This window comes from Schistocerca gregaria, chromosome X, assembly GCF_023897955.1.
Source record: "Schistocerca gregaria isolate iqSchGreg1 chromosome X, iqSchGreg1.2, whole genome shotgun sequence".
NCBI classification, from domain to species: domain Eukaryota; kingdom Metazoa; phylum Arthropoda; class Insecta; order Orthoptera; family Acrididae; genus Schistocerca; species Schistocerca gregaria.
Window position 1 is genome coordinate 527,257,371 of NC_064931.1, and position 10,812 is coordinate 527,268,182.

Sequence of the window (10,812 nt, forward strand, 5' to 3'; positions counted from 1 at the left end):
AAAAAAAAAAAAAAATTAACTCGTCTAGTGGGTTATTTGTTCACATCGACATTCTCCAAAAAGACCTGCTGAAAATGATGAACAAAAATCTAAATGACGAGACTGGTCGTTGCGGTGGGCGGAGATGCGTGAGGGGAAATGCTGACGTAAACGGCGCTCGGCGCTACTTGCAGAAACTTCAACGTTTAACTTCACCACCCTATGTTGACACTACAACTGCTAGGTCGCTCGCGGTTGCAGTAATAAAAATAAATAAAAAAAAAAAAACAGGGAAGTCGACAAGAAGTGTTCCGGACAAATTCGATGTGTAACGGAACCGAACGATGGACCCATCAGACACCTTTTATTGTGCCACTTACATGCAGTTAACATTGTTAGCATAGTGGTTATCGCCAAGCGTGAGACTGCATCTGTTTCCTTTCAATTCTTGCTCTAGGGGGAATAGGTAGGCTGCTAGCTTGTCGATTAACAGAGTATCTAATAATAATTCAGTTTTTGAATATACAGTTCTAAAACTGGCAGTATATTTACAGTGTGAAGCCGATATTTTAATGGCCCGGCACGTCGATATTCTGTCCATCGATGCTTTTTGCCGTTATATCGAGAGCTGACAACGATAATTTTTAAATATCGATTTATCAACAGTCCTATGTCACACGCTTAGGTGAATGTGCTCTTAGATTATCCTACGTAAAACAAACGTAGCTCTTTTCGATTGCTGTTAGTTCTCTTAAAAACGATGGTAGTATATTGTTCACGTACCTATCGCAAGATATAGTTGGTTGGAAAGCTACATGCACTAATTGCACGCAACCACAATCCTGTTTTGACATCGTGCAGAGCTTCTGGTTGTAGCTCATACAGATTTTCAGAAATCTGACGTCGATTGTTCTGGGAACTCACATACTCAGTTAAACGAAGCCATACATCATCATAAAAGGAACTGGGCAAGCTCTAGTAGGACTCGCGCTCTGTGGGTTCCGTACAAACTTAACTATGAGGGGCAAACATCTCTTAGGCGCACTACGAATGTAGTGGTGTGGACATGTTGGGAATGTGGGTCTCACGTAGAGCGTGCAAGGGATAAGTCCCTGCAGTCGCACTATCCTCTGTGCTCTCGGTGGCTCAGATGGATAGAGCGTCTGCCATGTAAGCAGGAGATCCCGGGTTCGAGTCCCGGTCGGGGCACACATTTTCAACACGTCCCTAATGAAGTACATCAACGCCTGTTTGCAGCTAGGGTGTCCATTTAATTATCGTTTCATTTCTAGCAAAGCTGCATGGTCATCTACGGTAACTGTTCTTTCGGGAACAGATACTATCGTCATGTATAGTTAATTATGTATGTAGATAATCGTCTGGTGTAAGTCTTTCTGTTGAACGCTACTTCGGCGATTTGAGTCTCCCTAACCTACCCCAGTTATGCAGCCAGGAAAAGGGGACCTACAGTTCAATGTGGTATCTGAATCTCGTGTTGTTTCTAGCGACTTCTCAGATCGTCGAGAGATGAATGCTAGGTTAAAGCGAAGATTGAAAAATCAGTGTTCCGTCCGAGATTCAATCACACGACCTCTCGGTTTCCAGGCACGCGCTCCACCGCAAAACCACCGACCCGCCATGTTTATCTATGTGTTTTGATGAGTGAGTCTGCGATATTAAAATATGTGACATACACGGCCGTATTATTGAGTTAGAAGCTTAAATTATTTTTACCGCCACGGAGCCGTAGACCTTAGTGTTTGACATAAATTTCAACTTGATACCTCTATCTCTTCCTGAGAAAAATAGGGCTTAACAGACGGAGAGACAAACTGAGGAATAACAGAAAGCAAAGTAAATAAAGAAATTTATATCATGTAATTATAAATTTAAAAATTTCAGCTGTTTTAAATTTGCACTGTGAAACTTTTCTGTTTGTCAAAATTACGTGATTCTAGGTCAGCGGGAAGTAACCTATATGTTTTTATGAGTGTGTTTGCCAGTCTCGAAACGCGTGACATACATGGCCGTATTTTTTGAATGTATTGACTTAGAAGCTTTAGTTTTTCACGCCGCCAAGGGTCCGTAACACTCAGTATGTACCGAGCGAGGTGGCGCAGTGGTTAGCATACTGAACCCGCATTCGAAAGGACGATGGTTCAAACCCGCGTAAGCCCATTCTGATTTCCCGTAATTTCCCTAAATCTCTTCAGGAAAATGGCTCCTTTGAAAGGGCAAGGCCGACTTCTTTCTCATCCTTTCCTAATCCGATGGGACCGATGACCTCGCTGTTTGGTCCCCTCCCCCAAATCAACCAGTCAACCTTAGTATGTGACATTAATTTCAATTTGACTCCTTACCTGCTTCTATGAGCAGGTGCTGTTCACACGCCAATCTAAAGTATGGAATAACGCAGCGAGTTTCTCGGACTTAATTGCCATTACTAAACCATTACTAAATCGTAGCTTAGCTTAACCGATACGCCACCTGCCAAAGTCCGAGTAGCGGAACGGAGGGAATGCTGTCTCTCGGGTATTGGTTTCCTTGCATCGCTGGACTCAGCTCTGGCTCTGAGCACTATAGGACTTAACATCTGTGGTAATCAGTCCCCTAGAACTTAGAAATACTTAAACCTAACTAACCTAAGGACATCACAAACATCCATGCCCGAGGCAGGATTCGAACCTGCGACCGTAGCGGCCTCGAGTTCCGGACTGAAGTGCCTAGACCCGCTCTTCCACAACGGCCGGGCTGGACTCAGTGCTTGCGTCGTTCGTGAGCCGCGCTGTATGGTATACTTTGTTTTGTAGAGCTGTATCGCAACGAATTACGCATTGCGGAACGACATCGTCAAATATTTTTCTTCGGCTTTAAAACTGCAGAAATAATTTCTGTGGCCTACCATGTGATTCGTATTCGCTCTCAGAACGACAGGTGTAATAGGAATGTCATGCGACTGGCGGATACCGGACAGTTTCGCGCGCCGGAATCCTTATAAAGCCGTAAAATGCACGCGTTACCTGTCGGCTTTTATAATGCAAATCCAGAACAGTAGCCTTTAAAAGTTATCCTACGGGCGTTGAATGGCTTCGCGAATCCGGATCACCTCCGATCCCTTTAGTTAAGCAAACGCTTTTGAACTGAAAACTTAGCAGGCTACCCGTAACGTTCTTATGTCGTCGCGTAACTCTTGCTTTCAAGACGTGTCTTGGAGATGTAGATCTTTCGCAGTAGCTGATAATACAAAGAGATGGATCGTTATTTTAAATTTTACGGTAGAAGCAATTCTTAGCCTAAGCTAAGTAACGAAGAGAAGAAGAATGAAAGAAGATACTTTGGTGGTAGGTGGTTGAAATCCTAAAGCGAATGGGTGTTAACTTCAAGCATGAATCGGAAGTTAATGACATGCTGCGTCTGACCATTTTCTTGTCAGTGAGGTCCTGTTGGGGAGAGCCTATTCGTCAGGAAAAGCGACACGGAAACGAAATATGTCCAACTCTATTGCCAAGCATTTGAGCATTGCACGTTATATTAGCTCATTGCATGACTACACGCCTATCGTAGATGTCACACTCCCCTATCATCCAGGTCCACCCGCATCTGGAGCAGTGGCTAGGTTGATGTCAGTGAAGCGAATCTAGAATGCTTCCGAGCACACAGTCCTACGTATGCTGAAATGGATCTGGAGAAAACGAACATTCTGATATCGTACAAATGGTTGACGGTAAGTATTTTGTTCGAACCGCCGCTCACAGCTGGAAGCAATTTGGCCGACCACACCTATGGAAGACACAGTAGCGAAAGAGCTGGTATTTCATTTGTTCACGGTACTTATCTGACTTAATGTCTGAGGAGGGAAAGTGTGTTCTGTCCAAACCTACATCTTTTCTACTATTAGACACGTCCGATGTTTGGCCCATACATAGTGTGCCACAATGATTTTAGCTCTTGTGGTCCCATGTGCGGTTGGTGTGTGCTAAGAAGCATGAAGGTTACCCATCCCGATACTACCGAATTTCTTTAATTTTGCACTTGTAGTCACAGTGCGACATACAAGGTTGACGAAGTAATATTTTAAGTGACTTGTATTTGAAAGTAAGTTCTCTAAATCTTGAAAGTAAGCCTTACATAATGTGCTGTTTGAGCGTCAGTCATTAGAGCTCGTTGAACACGTGACACTGACACGCTGAAAAAACAAATCCGTGGCAGAGTGTGCAGCTTATCTTCTATCATCTCTATCACCGTCATAAATCCAAGTCGCAAGAAGTCGCTGGACCATGAACAACACTCAAGAATTTGTTCAAGTGGTCTTTTATGAGTGACCACCTACGATCCGTTTGCCAAAAAATTTTCAATCCAATCGCAAAACCATTTCGATATTCCTTAAGAATGTATATGTTTAACTAGACAATGCCGAGGGACTGTGTCGAGGCCTTTTGACTAACATTCCAAGATTACAGGTTACTGTACTCACGAGATAAGCCACTGCAGACGAGGAATGCTGGTACATTGATAACCGCCTGAATGTTGAATGCAAGCATGTAAAAGTGCATGCATTATGTTGTACATGTGCCGGATATCATTTTTTGGGGTAGAGTTCCACGCCTGTTTCATTTGATCAGTCAATACAGGGACGGTTAATGTTGTTTGTGGGTGACACTGTATTTGTCGTCCGATGATGTGCCATATGTGCTTGACTGGAGAAAGATCTGGTGATCGAGCAAACCAAGGCAACATGTCGTCACTTCGTAGAACATATTGAGTATGTGGTCGAGAGTTATCCTGTTGGAAAACACACCCCTGAATGCTGTTTATTCTAAACATCAGGCTGACGTAAAAATTTGCAGTCAGGGTGCATGGGATAGCCACGAGAGTGCTCCTGCAATCATACGATATCATACCCCAGATATCATAACATCTCTGGCGCCCAGACAGCTTGGCTGCAGGTTCTCAAGTGGCCTCCTACAAACCAACACACAGCTTCACTGGCAACGGGGCAGAACCATCGTTTATCAGGAAATACAACAGATCTTCATCCTGCCCTCTAATGCGTTCTCGCTTGACCCAATGAAGTCGCCAATGACGGTGGTCTGGGGGCATCTGGCTCGGAGCTGTCCTTGACGTAACCGATTTGTAATAGTTTGTTGTGTCGCTGTGATGCCAACCGCTTCTCAAATTGGTGCTGCAGATGCAGTACGATGCGCCAGATCCATAGGTCGAACACGATGTATGGTCTTTCCTCTCGATAATGTCGCGTAGTCGTCCGGAGCCCAGTCTGCTTGCGACCGTACATTCTCGTGACTACCGCTGCCATCAAGCACGTACAGTGAGTATGATGCTGCCAAGTCTTTCTGCAATATCGCAGGAGGAACATCCGGCTTCCTGTAGACATATTACACGACCCCATTCAAACACAGTGAGATGTTGATAATGACGTCTTTGTCACCTTAAAGGCATTCTTGACAGACATCAACTCACTACGCTCACGACCGTTACAGCGTGTATTTGACGCAAATCTGATTTACATCGTCATAATGGCTCTACTATCGCCACTCTTATGCGACTGGGCCAAAATTTGAATAGATAGTATCTTTCACACGTACAAACACGCCTACCAACTTTCGTTTATGTGGCACAACTCCTCTTGGTGTTCGGATTTTTTTCCGTCAGTGTATTTCATTGCTCTAGTGATCTAAGACTGTTGGAAGAAAGGATCTACATCTTCCGCATAACCGATACAAACTCTAGTGTGTAATCCATCATAACTTGTGGCCTTTGCTCTACCGAGCGTTTTCAGTTGGTATGTAATTCCCGATCTTTTATGTATAAATTTGTCACGTGCACAACCGTGCTTCGCTGAAGGTATTTAGATACATCAATTTAACATTCACCCTTTCATTTTATTGTATTTCGTTTTGCCGCCCATTACGATTAACAATCAACATACGATTTTGATCCAGTGATTGATTTTATATAGAAACAAGCGTTTTAGCATTTTTTGACAGCTCAATAGGTGAAGTGCTGCTTTGTTTTATAGCAGTCATTTGTTTTGCTTGGGTTTTGTTCAAAATATTCCTTATGGGCAAGGATTCAGCTTCATTATAAGCTACTGTATAGCTCTCTCAATTTACATAGTAATTATCTAACCTTGTTACTAATGCGTAGCCGGTCCTTCTCACTTTTCACTATCTTCAGTGACACGGACTCTTCTAGTACATGACCCCCCTTATATCTATATTTCCATCATTTGTACCTTATTTCCTCAAAGATGAGTCTTTGCCTCTTACCGTCCCAGGTAACTTCCATTTGCATCACAAATCTGCTTTAATACATGAACTCGGCTCAGAATCAGAGGAACACAGTTATTCGTGATAGAAACACTACATACCATTAACTTCGGTTCCATCTCGTGTGTGAAGGGGGTATCGAGCATATACAGTGAAAGGCGATGCGAATGGTCAGTCTTGTTTTTAACTGAGAGAGAGCTAGACATATATTGTAGTCAACTGAAATAACGTACCGCGTACCTCGCGATAATCTGTTTAGAAAAGTTCAAAAACTATGTTTCACCGCAAAACCACGATCTCTCTGTACAAACTCTCGTGTCTGTCTCGTAGAAATCGCGGAGATAAGATGCAGCATATACAAGGGTTGGACAAAAATATGGAAACACCAAAAACACAATACAGTACCATACCCAATACGGTGTAAGAAAACCGTTGGCGTTGAACACAGGCTGCAGTCGTCTCGGAATGGATAAATACACTTCGTGTATGTCTTTCAAGGGAACCATATACACTCCTGGAAATTGAAATAAGAACACCTTGAATTCATTGTACCAGGAAGGGGAAACTTTATTGACACATTCCTGGGGTCAGATACATTACATGATCACACTGACAGAACCACAGGCACATAGACACAGGCAACAGAGCATGCACAATGTCGGCACTAGTACAGTGTATATCCACCTTTCGCAGCAAATGCAGCCTGCTATTCTCCCATGAAGACGATCGTAGAGATGCTGGATGTAGTCCTGTGGAACGGCTTGCCATGCCATTTCCACCTGGCGCCTCAGTTGGACCAGCGTTCGTGCTGGACGTTCAGACCGCGTGAGACGACGCTTCATCCAGTCCCAAACATGCTCAATGGGGGACAGATCCGGAGATCTTGCTGGCCAGGGTAGTTGACTTACACCTTCTAGAGCACGTTGGGTGGCATGGGATACATGCGAACGTGCATTGTCCTGTTGGAACAGCAAGTTCCCTTGCCGGTCTAGGAATGGTAGAACGATGGGTTCGATGACGGTTTGGATGTACCGTGCACTATTCAGTGTCCCCTCGACGATCACCAGAGGTGTACGGCCAGTGTAGGAGATCGCTCTCCACACCATGATGCCGAGTGTTGGCCCTGTGTGCCTCAGTCGTATGCAGTCCTGATTGTGGCGCTCACCTGCACGGCGCCAAACACGCATACGACCATCATTGGCACCAAGGCAGAAGCGACTCTCATCGCTGAAGACGACACGTCTCCATTCGTCCCTCCATTCACGCCTGTCGCTACACCACTGGAGGCGGGCTGCACGATGTTGGGGCGTGAGCGGAAGACGGCCTAACGGTGTGCGGGACCGTAGCCCAGCTTCATGGAGACGGTTGCGAATGGTCCTCGCCGATACCCGAGGAGCAACAGTGTCCCTAATTTCCTGGGAAGTGGCGGTGCGGTCCCCTACGGCACTGCGTAGGATCCTACGGTCTTGGCGTGCATCCGTGCGTCGCTGCGGTCCGGTCCCAGGTCGACGGGCACGTGTACCTTCCGCCGACCACTGGCGACAACATCGATGTACTGTGGAGACCTCACGCCCCACGTGTTGAGCAATTCGGCGGTACGTCCACCCGGCCTCCCGCATGCCCACTATACGCCCTCGCTCAAAGTCCGTCAACTGCACATACGGTTCACGTCCACGCTGTCGCGGCATGCTACCAGTGTTAAAGACTGCGATGGAGCTCCGTATGCCACGGCAAACTGGCTGACACTGACGGCGGCGGTGCACAAATGCTGCGCAGCTAGCGCCATTCGACGGCCAACACCGCGGTTCCTGGTGTGTCCGCTGTGCCGTGCGTGTGATCATTGCTTGTACAGCCCTCTCGCAGTGTCCGGAGCAAGTATGGTGGTTCTGACACACCGGTGTCAATGTGTTCTTTTTTCCATTTCCAGGAGTGTACTTCCCACAAAGTAGAAGCAACTTCAGAGAAAGATAATGGAGGTGGATAGCGATCACACACCCTTCTCTCCAAAGTAGACCACAAACAGTTAATAATATTGAGGTTTGGCAACTATGGTGGCCATAGGAGATACGACAATTCTTTCCTGGGATCACATAACCAGTACTGGACGATGCGAGCTGGTGAATAGACCATCACCACTTGGAACAAACATGGTATTAGGGAATGGACCTGACCAGCCGAAAACGCCACATAATCCTTGTCAGCAATGCGACGTTGCAGATGCCCATGAATACGAACATATGGCTGCCCAAATCAGCATCGAGCCCCCATTATGTTTGACTCTTGAGACGGAAACCTGACAGGAATTTGGAAATAGTGTGATTCAAAGCTCATACTACCAAATGCCTTTCGTCAATTCTTTCATAGTCCACGTTTTATGGCTTTATCACCAAAGATATTTATATCAGTGACGACTCGTTTTGGAATTCCAGCTCGCTCTGCAATTCCCAGCTTCTGGAGCTCCCTTCGTATTATTTTGGTGCTGGCAGAGCTCACGTGTGCGACCTTCAGTTCTGCTGTGTCTTTTATATATGTCGTCCTATTGTTTTTGGTCAACATCTTCTTCAATTACCGTCTGTCTCTATCACTCGACACACACTTTCGTCCGCGATGTGATTTAGCAGAGATCAATTTACCTTCCGTTAGGAATGTGGAATGCTCTCAGCGACTGTGAAATTACTTTCTTAATGATAGAGGGCAGCTGTCGGTAGTCATATCCTTTCTAGGTTTATTAAGGTAGATCCAGATATAGACTAGTAATTAGCCATTATTAATTCTGAAAATACAAGAATTTTATGGTCGTGAGATAGTATGAAATATTTACAACTCATGACATAACCTACATCGCTTGTACATTAAAATGCATACCAGTATTTCAGTACAGTAGTGGCAGTTAGTCTACATCTACATCCATACTCCGCAAGCCACCTGACGGTGTGTGGCGGAGTGTACCCTGAGTACCTCTATCGGTTCTCCCTTCTATTCAGTATAGCAACATCAAAAACTCTACTTGTATTTTGTTTTAGTTTACTTTATTCCTGTGCAAATTTTAAGTTTATTAGAGACCATAATTGCTTTATTACGTAGTTCATATAAAGGGCGCCAGACAGCCAACTGACGTGTTCTGTGCAAAGCCTACCTTCAATATACAGTAATCTTGAATGAACTGTGACAGGTGGTGAATAACTGAATAACTAGAGGATGCACAAAAACTCTGAAATACCAGTATGTAATTTAATGTACAAGCTATGTAGCTCATGTCAAGAGATGTAATTTTTTTTATAATATGCCCTGACTATGTACTTCTTGTGCTTTTAGCATAGACAGTGGCTGGCTACTAGCTGATAGCTTTAACAAAGCTAGAGAGTAAATGACTACTGATTGCTCCTCTCTATCATTTTGAATGTTAGCAGATGATGTTTTGTCGCTTTGTCTGTATGCAGCATAAATCTTCGATATGGTGTCTCTTGAAACACCAAACACTTCGACTACCTTCGTTGCGGAATCTCCCACCATACGAACGCCAACGATTTTCCCACGTTCGTACTTACTTGTTTGCGACATAATGCACTGACAACAACTAAGAACACTGTTCTGACCAAGACTGACACTTGCAAAGTATTGAGGACATGGCATAGTTGTCATTCGTGGTCAAATAGAACAGCGCAACCTGTAGGCTTGGCTAGCATTTGCCTTTATGTACAACCGCGAATTTCTCCCTGTGTTTCCATAATTTTGTCCAATCCCTGTACGAGCTTACACATAGGTATGCAAGCAGTCGCTCTGACCTGTTTCATGCTCTATCCGTGAATGGAAAGGAAAGACACCTTAATATCTGATAGAATGAAAAGTACCTTCTATCACCAACTTCACAGTGATTCACAAAGTATAAATGTGGACGTAGATATTGACGTCACATCTCGCTGACGTGTTGCCATTGCAGTCAGGACAAATAAATTAGCACAAGAAAGAAAATGTTTCGAGAACTTTCGTAAGATCTATCCACATCTTCCTCTGCAGTTGTTTAACCAGTCTTGTGAAAACTATTAATGTGGATGGAGTGGGGAGGATTTGATTCTCTCTCTTCTATAGTACGATTCCAGTGACTTGATCATTGCGTCACTTCGTTCTGTGTGTCTGTAGCAAGTACAGAACACTTTAGACTGCAGGGCTTTAGTCCGCCCAAACCTTAAGCGAATGTCCTACGAGCTTCCTTCACGTTACTTTCTTAGAAAACAGTTGATGATGGAACAAATGTCTGCGTAACTCTTTTGCCTAGTGACTGACACTATTTCATCTACATCTACGTCTATATCATACTCCGCAAGCCACTTAATGGTGTGTAGCGGAGGGTACTTTCGGTACCTCTGTCTGATCCCTCGAACCCTGTTCCACTCGAGAATTTTGCGTGGGAAGATTGGTTGTCGGTAAGCATCTGTATTAGCTCTAATTTCTCGAATTTTCTCCTCGTGGTCAATACGCGAGATGTATGTGGAGGGAGGTAATATGTTATCTGATTCCTCCTGAAAAGTGCTGCCCCGAAATTTCA

At 44.6% G+C, this 10,812-nt stretch overlaps 1 non-coding gene across 1 annotated transcript; it reads left to right on the forward strand.

Annotated features, from left to right (window-relative positions):
- The first annotated feature begins 1,113 nt into the window (after positions 1 to 1,113).
- On the forward strand, positions 1,114 to 1,188 carry Trnat-ugu (transfer RNA threonine (anticodon UGU)). Its single transcript has one exon. It is a non-coding gene; the product is annotated as a tRNA-Thr (tRNA).
- Positions 1,189 to 10,812: the final 9,624 nt, after the last annotated feature.